The sequence below is a fragment of the Papaver somniferum genome, unplaced genomic scaffold (assembly GCF_003573695.1).
Source record: "Papaver somniferum cultivar HN1 unplaced genomic scaffold, ASM357369v1 unplaced-scaffold_10, whole genome shotgun sequence".
NCBI classification, from domain to species: Eukaryota; Viridiplantae; Streptophyta; class Magnoliopsida; order Ranunculales; family Papaveraceae; genus Papaver; species Papaver somniferum.
This window is the reverse complement of record NW_020618825.1, coordinates 5,966,209-5,976,266: the sequence shown is the minus strand read 5'-3', so window position 1 is coordinate 5,976,266 and position 10,058 is coordinate 5,966,209. Positions and strand designations below refer to the sequence as shown.

Here is a 10,058-nt window from a genome sequence, read left to right as displayed (position 1 = left end):
AAAACAATGAAATCCAGCTCCAATTTTGTCCAACGCAATAACAAAATGCGGACTTTTTCACAAAAGCAGTCACGGTGGATAAGTTCAATCATTTTAGAGACAAGCTTAACATCACAAATTAAGAGGGGGTGTTAAAAATATAAGTTAATTTGTGATCTTAAAGAGTGTACACGGCCTAAAGAAGAAAATCCCAGAACAATCTAAATTAGTCCAGCCCAAAAGGGAGCTACCTTACTTCACTTCTTTCTCTGACATCTTCGTCTACGATCTAGAGTATTCAGTATCTAGACTATTCTTAATTAGTCTTTTACTCACGTGTTTTCTAGAGAGAACACTTTCTACACAGTTCTTGTAAAGTCGGTCCACATATAGTCTAGAACCTTCGGTGCCTAGAGTGTTCTCATGGTCGGTTAACTTGGCCTATAAATAGGCAACGATGGGGTTCATTTGCAAACCATCAAACTGAAGTGAGTGAGAGTGAGAGCTAGAGTAGTAAGAGCCAAAGTGTTTATAAACATAGTGAGCCAAAGTGCTACACTAAAAATTCCCTTTGTAATATTTTCATTTCCAAATTAATATAAGCCTCACTTTTCAATTAACCAACCTCTCTCTGCGTAATTTCATTTTCCATAAACCCATCACACTTCCACATTGCGCCAACAATTCCAACCTACTGAAAAATCATTCAACAAATAGACACCCTAAGTTAAGTTAATCGAAGAATCAAAATAGCGAAAATGGGTTCTGATGCTGCCTTATCCGTTACAGAGAGAATAAGCTTCCGTTGAAGGAGAGAATGCTAGGAGGGTTTCGTAGGTAAGTTTTCTTTCTTTTAAACCTCTAATATTTCGACACTCCATTCATTTATTACTCCTGATTCAATTTGATGCTTATCCGAGTGCTAAACCCCTGGATCTAGGGTTCTATGTATTAACCTAAATTCATTTCCTCCAATTGCACTAGTCACTCATTAAGTTCAGACGTTCGGATGTGTTTTTGATTCTTTCATCAGTAATAATAGCTGGTAAATTAACTTATTTGCTTCAAATCCTAAGGTTACTGAAGCAAAATGTCAACTTCAAATAGCTCGGCGACAATCAATTGTATGCTTTCTTTTTACTTGGTATGAATTCGTGTTAAAATGTTGTAGAGATGTTAAATTTTGGAATTCGATTAATTGGGTTTGTAAATTTATGGGTTTTTGAGCAATTGGTTTTATCTCTTCTTCCTTCAATTTGATTTCTGAATCTGTGTTCCGTTGATTTTGTATAGTTGGGTGTTTGTGATTGAAATACATGATGATTGCAGTTAGAAATGGTTGTTTAATAAATTTATTGGAGTTGGTGAATTATGAATATACAGAAACGATTTTAATTAAACAACTCTATTAATTTTGTTATCTTAAGCAGGATTCGTATACGCTCAGCAGATGTTGGCGGCAGTAGCGGTGGAGTCGTCGTGCAGATAGAGTAGATGATTGTGGCAGTGGAAATGGTTGGGCTGAAAATGGTGAGGCTTAAGAGTGACTTCTATCATCACTACCATAGAAGCTAAAGGAGTGGTGTTGGTGCAGATAACTGTGGGTATCGCTGGATACCATTCTGTCCCTGGGTATGTACATTCTCTTAGATGAAGCATTCTGAATAAATCTTAATTACATTCCCATCTTTGTGTGCTGGAAATAATACTATTGTTCGACTATTACAAACATAGATTAGCAAAATTATTTAGTACACACGGGGAAAAGCACCTGTAACTAACCATACCAAGAAGATCTAACACTTCAGCCTTAAAAAATTGCATACATATCATTTTGTTGTTTGAAGCCAATGTTATTCTGATCAAGATAATAGTTTGAGACGGTATATGTGTTTATGGCCATTTTAGAGACTTTCAACCACAAATTATCACGCATTACACATATGTAGTTTTGTATCTATAACAAATATCTTATGATAATCTTCTGTATGAATGGATATAATCTAGCATCATCATTAACTATTCGCATTTCTGATATTCCTGACTCTAGTTTTCTCATCCTACATAAGGAAAGTAATTAGAATACATTATTGCATATTTACATGCATTTTTTAGATTTTCTGTTAGATTTATTAAATTTTTAGAAGAAACACTTAGAAGTAGAGGAATAAGAGAAGGATGAAAAACCTTTTGATACTGCTAGTATGATGATTTAATTTTGTATCTAATTTTGACTTTAATAACATAAAATGTAGAAAAAAGGTATTGCAAGATTAATATGATGTACTGCATTATTTACAATATGAGTAGCTAGTTCCAACCCGTCAGTGGGTGTCGCCGGCCAGGCCTGCCCGACTATCTGTGCGTTTTTTCTGTGTTTGGAACTACGGTATAATCTGTTCTGGTCGACTGCGGGAGCACCAACAAACTGTGGTCGAAAGTAGGATTTGTAGAGAGAATAAATTTCTCAAACTTGAAACACTTTCCTTAAAAACACCATCAATTAAATCACCTAATTTATTATTAACATCAGATTCATTATTGTTAATAATACTCAATAACAATTCATTGTTTATCACTATATCAAATACAAAAGATCAGACGAAATTAAAAGAAGTCTTATTTTTTAGTTCATGAGAACATAATCTAATTGGGAGGAGAGGGATGCTAGTTTTGAGCCATTCCATGCTAAATCAATCAAAAAAATTAGACTTATAACTGCCTTTAGTTACACTTTCATTGGTGCATCCTAACACCGAAACAAGCTTGTGTACCAATTTTTTTCAGTGAAGGCAGTTGTGGCAGCATTAAATGAAAAGAAAAGAAAAAATAGAAAAAGGTGGCGCAGGGTGAGTAGTAGGTGATGGAGAAGGAATAGTTTGAGTTGGGTGGAAACATAACAATCAAATAAGTATGCTTTAGTATAAAGAATTATTGTTAAAAAGTTGAAAGTAATACAGTATAAATTTAGGAAGTCCATGTAGGGTTGCACAAACCCGACTCAACCCACCGACCCAACCCACACCCGCCTGAAATTACCCACACCCGACCCAACCCACCTAGGAGCGGGTCGACTATGGGTCACAACATCAAAACCCATAGTATTGTGGGTCGACTATGGGTCAAAGCTTCCCTCACCCGACCCGACCCAACCCACCCACCCACCTAAATATTTCTTAGTTAATATTAACCCTTAGATTACCTATCCTAGATGAATCACAGCCGTTGAAGTAGTGATATATAATGCCTAAACCTAAATCGCTAACTTCACTTCAGTCTTCACTTCTTCAATCACTTCCTTGAATAATCTTTTATCTTTTGAGCTTCGAACAATTGAACTCATTTCTTGTAATTTGTATGCACTTTGCACAAACTTCTTACTTCTCTGGATTATAATTATCATTTGTTTACACTTGACTTGGGGTCAGTTCTTTAATTGTCATCTGTAAGAGTCTTAGGTAAGTCTGTAACTTTTTTTTTTGATGCAATGTAACTGTAATGTGTATTTTATGGTGGGTAACCCACCACCCACCCGACCCAACCCATTGTAATGTGGGTCGGGTGAAAACCGACCCGTTGTTATGTTGGGTTGGTTGTGGGTGACAACTTCTGCTACCCACCATCAGTGGGTTGGGTGGTGGGTGAGGTCAAACCCGACCCAAACCGACCCATGTGCAGCCCTAAGTCCATGGTAGAACTGGAGTCCTAAACATGTTGCGCCCTGTATAACAAAGCTAATTTGGAAGATATTTGTGCTTTGTACCCTTCTTTTTTCTTGTTTTTTACTTTACCAATTACTTATATGTTATCCTGCATTTACATATAGACACAATCCAAGTTAGAAACGAGAGGCTGGATGGAGCGGTTTCAGACTGGAAGAACCAATGACCCTGGGAAAGTTTGTACGATTGTCGGTATGGCTCAATCTAATTTTTGCGTTTTTCTTGTCTCATCTATTTCTTCACATCACTTGCAATCTTAAATAGTCCTGATGCAAGCTTGGTTTCTTAGCAACTGCCACATGATGAATCATTCTATATTACATTGACTGTCATGTTTAAATATGATTACAATGCAACTTTTGAATCAATATGCACCATTAGTTACAATCATATATAGATATGCATCTACGTTTCACATTTTTTTCTAATAAGTCCACTGCATACGCTGGCTCTGCCTACGAAAGATGCTTGGCCCGTATGTAGAATGAGCAACCTCGATAAATAACTGAAACTGTAAGTAGGAAAATAATATCACAGGCACGCAAGCGATTAGTGTTATAAAAACTGGAACCCAAGTCCATCTATGTCCAAGCATAATAGATAGTGCTGCTCCGAACGCAACAATTGTTGTAGCTATAGAGAGAAAAAGCATTGAAAGACCAATTATCATCTTGTTTGGTAGTGAATACAGGAAGTCATCTTCTGCATAACGCGATGTTAAGATTGAAAAAAACATAAGAACTGATGTAATAGAGAAAAAGAGGGCGAAGGCGTCCGCAACTGCAAACACCATGAATGAGTTATAACTTAAGAAAATTGGAGCACCATTGCCATTGCTATCAGTGTCAGTGACAGTGCCTCCTGGTACTTTTAAAGCTGCTGAAAATACTATAGTGGTGATGAGTGTGGCTACTACCATGCATGTATTAGCTGTATCTTTCATACATTTCTCTGCTTTCTCCATTAACTCTTTGTGTTGCTCTGTGAATAAATCCCGACCCGTCATTCCATTATTATTTTTCTTCTGCCTGTGTCTTTGAAAGGTAATATTCGCAACCTCCTGAATGAAGTAATTTTAGTATGAATTAGATCTGCATAATAACTAGTAGTTGATGTTCTTATGCCATGGTATAAAAATGTCAAATGCATATCATATGCGATTGGATTAATTCTCACATACCTTGAACCAGTGTAGCTCCCGTTGCATCTGAAGAGGTGCACTTGAAACCGAATGTAATCGATTAGAATGTGCTAACTTTGCGGCCAAGTGTAAAATGGTGTTATTTGATTCATCTGAGAAGCAAGCGAACTTCTTTACATTCCCATTTATGCCACATATGAGATTGAATATTTTTTCTTGTCGGTATATAATGGCTTCTTCTAATATTGTGCGATTGTTGTTCAATTCCAGCGAAAGTAGATCAGGAAATGTCTGAACAGACTCTACTACAATTTCAACTACCCCATATCTTGTTGCAGTCTCTAAAATGCTTGAATCTCTGAATTTTCTTAAAATTTCTGTGCTGCTCATTAGAGAAATCTGGGTACACATGCATTTAACTAAAGCAGAGGCTTGTTTATGCATCAGTTTTTCTTTGATTACTCGTTTAACATCAAGGACTGAAATAAAAATCAAAACCAAGCTTTTCATCAGTTCCTTTAAGTTGTTTCATTTGAAAAGAAAAATCACTTGATCAGTTCATTATTTAATTGTGAGCAAGGAGTCACAGATTCTACCCTATAAATGTTAGTATAAGTTATGAACTCTGAACCGTGAACCATTGTACATTAATATAGTTACGTAGCCTTGCATTGTACATTAATATAGTCACGTAGCCATTCATCTAATGCTACAAAACATTATTTTATCTGTATTGGACCTAAAAAATTCTGACGTGTGGTGTGTTTTTTTACTAAGGTTGATGTTACTGATGTTTTAGAATGGTGATTTTGCAGATTAGCGTACTAAACATCTTTCCTGTAGATCAGGTCGTGGATTTTCTCCATGGTAATGCGCAGGTTAAAACTTATTTTTACTTATATTTTCTTATCAGTGACATAAAATTCTTTTCACAGTTGCAAAGTAGCACTCCTGTATATTCTGTTTTTCATTGATATGCCTTTTTTTGCATTCTTTAAACGTCATTCTCGGAAGTGCCCAAATTATCTGTAACATACAGCCAACATCCATTTCTTTTAGTTTCTAGTCATCCATTGATATGGTAATTGAGTGACCCAACTAGTGATTATGCATGTTTCAAGATGCAAGTTTTGGAATGAATAAGATTCTGGTAGTGATGGTCTACTCAAGATGCAAAGACTTGTCACCCGAAATTAGTACCTAGGTCTTCATCATCTATGTGGGCTAGGCATGAACAGGTATTAAGGATGTGAAAACAAGCATATGAACATAACCCGCCTCAGATAAGGACTGAATAAAGAAATCAACAGTCAGGATACTAACATGAGTAGATTAGGCAGTGCCAAGAGGTTAGCTTGCTTCCGCTTGGGAATGCAGATGAATGTTGAGCCATCATTTCTAACGCACAATAACCTTCTTCATTTTTTTCGGTAGCCAAATTTGGAAATCTTTGGATCAGATGCAAAGAAATATCTACAAGCAAGTAATAGAGTTGTTGTATTAGTTCAATTTTAATCACTTTTGGTGGTTCTTGTTAGATTTACAAAAAAAATCAGTCTGTGGTGGTAGCTTTAGGTGAGGATGTTCTCCTCAATGATGTGCAGATACTGTAGTTATACTCAACGAAAATGAGCTCATCCTAGAACTGTTACTACCTATGATCAGATACAGTTCCTTTTTTATGATTATAACAAGCTGCTGACAACAAGCCTGACCAGGAGCATGATACTTGTGTGCAACAATTTTTTAGCTCCTCACACCGGTCATTATAGGTTTGAAATTATGCCTGAAATTAAAAAAAATTGTGGGACGACTGTGATTTTTGATATCTGTATTAAGGCGTTAGAATTATAAAATGAGCCGATGTTCTTCGTTGAAGAATTCTCCTCATCTAGTAGGTGTCAATGCAAAATTAGTCTCTATATTCAGAAACTGTAACTTATTATTACGACTCAAAAAATTGTGGTTGTGAGAAATAGTCATTTTGGATGTTATATCTAGAAAGTAGGCAATAAGTAGGCATCTGGTGGTGTTAGGATATATGAGTTGTTTTCACACGTCAGTAACATGCATTATTATTGCTACTAAATAGTACTTACCATATAAACCGCTGTCAATAGTTAAGCAGATCAGGCCACCACCCGAAACACCAGAATAGGGACTTGGTTCCTCATCACTAGTGACACTGCAGAGATACTTAACCATCTCCTTGATTCGTTCATCTGATGAATTAGCACTGCACACGGCAGTTATGAGTGGAACCCGTTCACCATTATCGCGTATCTGTGTCAAGTTAGGGCTTTTGTTTACCATAACTTTTGCAACTCTGGTGAGTCCAGCACTTGCGACAACATGAAGTGCTGTTTCACCATCACCTTTCTTTGACTCTAGTGCCTCTGATGGCATTAGTTTCACAAGCTTCTCCGCGAATGTTGAATGGCCTGCAGCTGCAGCTATGTGCAGTGCTGTCTCTTGGTTGACTGTAATCCTTGCTGTCATTGCACCAGGGTCAACCTGGAGAATCCTTTTAGCCCTAACCCAGTCACCTTTCAAGGCTGCTTTGTACAGTAGCTGGTACTCCTTTATCAGGTCCTTGCTTTCTTCTGAAAGTTTACTTGAAAGATAGAGATTAGCATTGGAAATGTTTAATATAAACCGTTTATCAGGTTATTGCTGAAAGTGACTCGTTTCTTTTTTTTACCTACTTCGAGAAGGCACTAAATATGATCTATGCAGTGAGTTCATGAATTCACATAGAATATATACAGGGATTTGCACTGTGTTCATTGTCATTTCACATCAAGGAAAGGGTGTGGATATCTTTTTATTTTTTTTAGTCATTCCCAAGATCTATATGAGGAACCAGAAATCTTAGATTGTATTTATGGATATGACTATCTATGCTGGTAAAGAAAATTCGCTCATTACTCAACAGTGGTACTCCTAGATCATTTGTTTCTATATGTGGGTTTAATGCTACGCCTAATGTTAAATGATGCATCATTTCATATGTACCCACTGGCTAAATCAAGTGGAGAAAACAGAATGAATCATTTCAGCTTGAAAGTGGGCAGCTTACCATAACCATAATCATGAATACTTAGATTGACCTCCTCCGAGGAACTGCTCTTCACGTATTCTGGTGCATCAAAATAGTTATAGGTTGTCAATTAGATATTGTAGCTATTGATCATTCGGCGTCGAAAGGAAAACAATCATATCATGCTTAACTTGGATGAACAATGTATCGAGCTTACCCCGCTCACTGTAATTTTCTCTATTATTATAGTTGATCCCGTCTGGCATGCTGCAAGTGATATTTTCTGGCCGTACATCAAAAAGCATTTAGTGGGAGATATGTTTTGTGAGGTTCGTTAGATTTGTAATTTGTTGCAGTGTGGTTCTTCTATAATCAGGATGAGCAAATCTTGAAATATAAATGTAGACAGTACCAGAATTATAGTTCCCGGTAATGCTATAATGCTGGATTCGCGAAGGCGGATGAGCTGTCAGAGATTCTGTTGTGCACTTTTCAGTTTCAGGTACTTTAAATCAACTAATCATCACAAAGAGAATATAAAGATTAATTTAACTGGAAAATGTGGTAACGTACCAATATCATAGCTAGGATCATTGATAGTGTTCTGAATATGAGGATCAGGTGAATCTGTGACATTCATATATGTTTCTGCTGGTGCCTGATTCAAGCGTCTTTCTGTACTTTTTTCTGATGATATTGATAATGAACCCCCTGTGGACAAATTGTTCTGAAACATCTCTGTTACTGCGGACTCTATATCGTTTTCTAATGTTGATGTTGTTGCTCCCATATTGTATTTCTAGTATTACTTCTGGTTGTGTTGATGATATAGTCCTATATTTATATCCAGATAAAAGAGATATAGTACTAGTAGTAGCAACAGAATACTCTGGGTGTATGTCTTTCGACTGTTGTGCACTTAACTCGGTCACTGAGATAAACAGGCAAACACCATCTAAGATGGTCGGGAATCATATGAATAATAGTCATCTTTTACATCAACTTATTAAACAGCTATGGTAGAGGAATATATTCGAACAACTAAGCTAAGCAATAATACGTAGGAGTAGTAGCAGCAGCAGCAGCAGCATATTAAACTATCAACTAAGATCAGTCCTGACAAAAATATTAAGCCTACTTTTAATTAGCAATTTTTTTGGAAGTGTTAGCTAGCTGGCTATTTATTGTTGCTATACATTAACTTAAGAAATTTATTAATATCTTTGTGTTTTTGAAGTTTCAACTACTCGAGGATAGTGCACCAGACTTACCATATCAAGCTAAAAATGGAGAAGAAAGTTGTAGGGAGGCAAAAGGACAATGAGGCAGATGTTGATGATGAAAGTACACAGTGGTGAATGGTCAACAGAGAACTGTGACAATGCTTCTGTGGCTGGTGAATATGTTCCAGGGAGAGAGTCCCGAAGTGAGTGTTCTCAGAAAAGAACCTTGGTTTCTGGCAAAAACTGAAAAGCTTGATTTATTTGGCAAAAATAGATGGGGAAATCGGGTTACGGGTTCAATCAAGGCTCATGATCCAAACGAACAGTAGAAAGTTACTTGTCTTTTGTTAAATACGTGCAGGAAGCACACGCCAAATTTACCAATTGGTGAAATAGTCGTTCACTTTTCTGATTAAATACCCTTTGTAGGTCCAGCCATGACTTCTATGTATAGCTCTTATACGAATTCCAGTAACCTGTTTGAATTAGGAAAGAGTCTACAGCATCCCCAATCCCTAAGGTAATAATTTAGTGTTATAATCTTGAATATTTCTTTTTTTTTTGAAGCAAAAAGGGTTCTGTGAAGGAAACTAGTGCAACTGTTAGTTTTTAAAACAGTGAAGAATTTGGCACCAAGCCTCCTTGGCCTTAGTGGTGCAGTGTCTAGTTACTTACATAAGGTCATGGGTTCAAGGCTTCGTACTTAGATTTAAATGAGGAAAAAGGGTATTCTAAAATACCTTTTTTTTGTCTCTAAAATACCTTGTTTTTGTCTCACCGTCTCCTTTTTATGGCTTTGATTATTGTGCAAATAAACAAATACAAAGACGGAACAGGTCATATTGTTAGAAATTGCATCATTTGCAAGATAAAACAACCACACTGGCTGACAAACAGGCATACTGAAATGCCAACCGCTGGAGTGTAATCAGTCTAACTAGGAGCCCTTACTT

General features: G+C 36.6%; 1 long non-coding RNA gene across 3 annotated transcripts; it reads left to right on the top strand.

The window, feature by feature from the left end:
- The first annotated feature begins 475 nt into the window (after positions 1-475).
- On the top strand, positions 476-9,850 carry LOC113325987. 3 transcript variants are annotated; one of them, XR_003348218.1, is made up of 6 exons: positions 476-816; positions 1,410-1,611; positions 3,806-3,893; positions 5,658-5,709; positions 8,259-8,384; positions 9,120-9,850. It is a non-coding gene; the product is annotated as an uncharacterized LOC113325987 (long non-coding RNA). The 3 variants fall into 3 exon arrangements; XR_003348216.1 differs by having other exon boundaries at positions 8,132-8,384; XR_003348217.1 differs by lacking the exon at positions 8,259-8,384.
- The last annotated feature ends 208 nt before the right edge of the window (positions 9,851-10,058 follow it).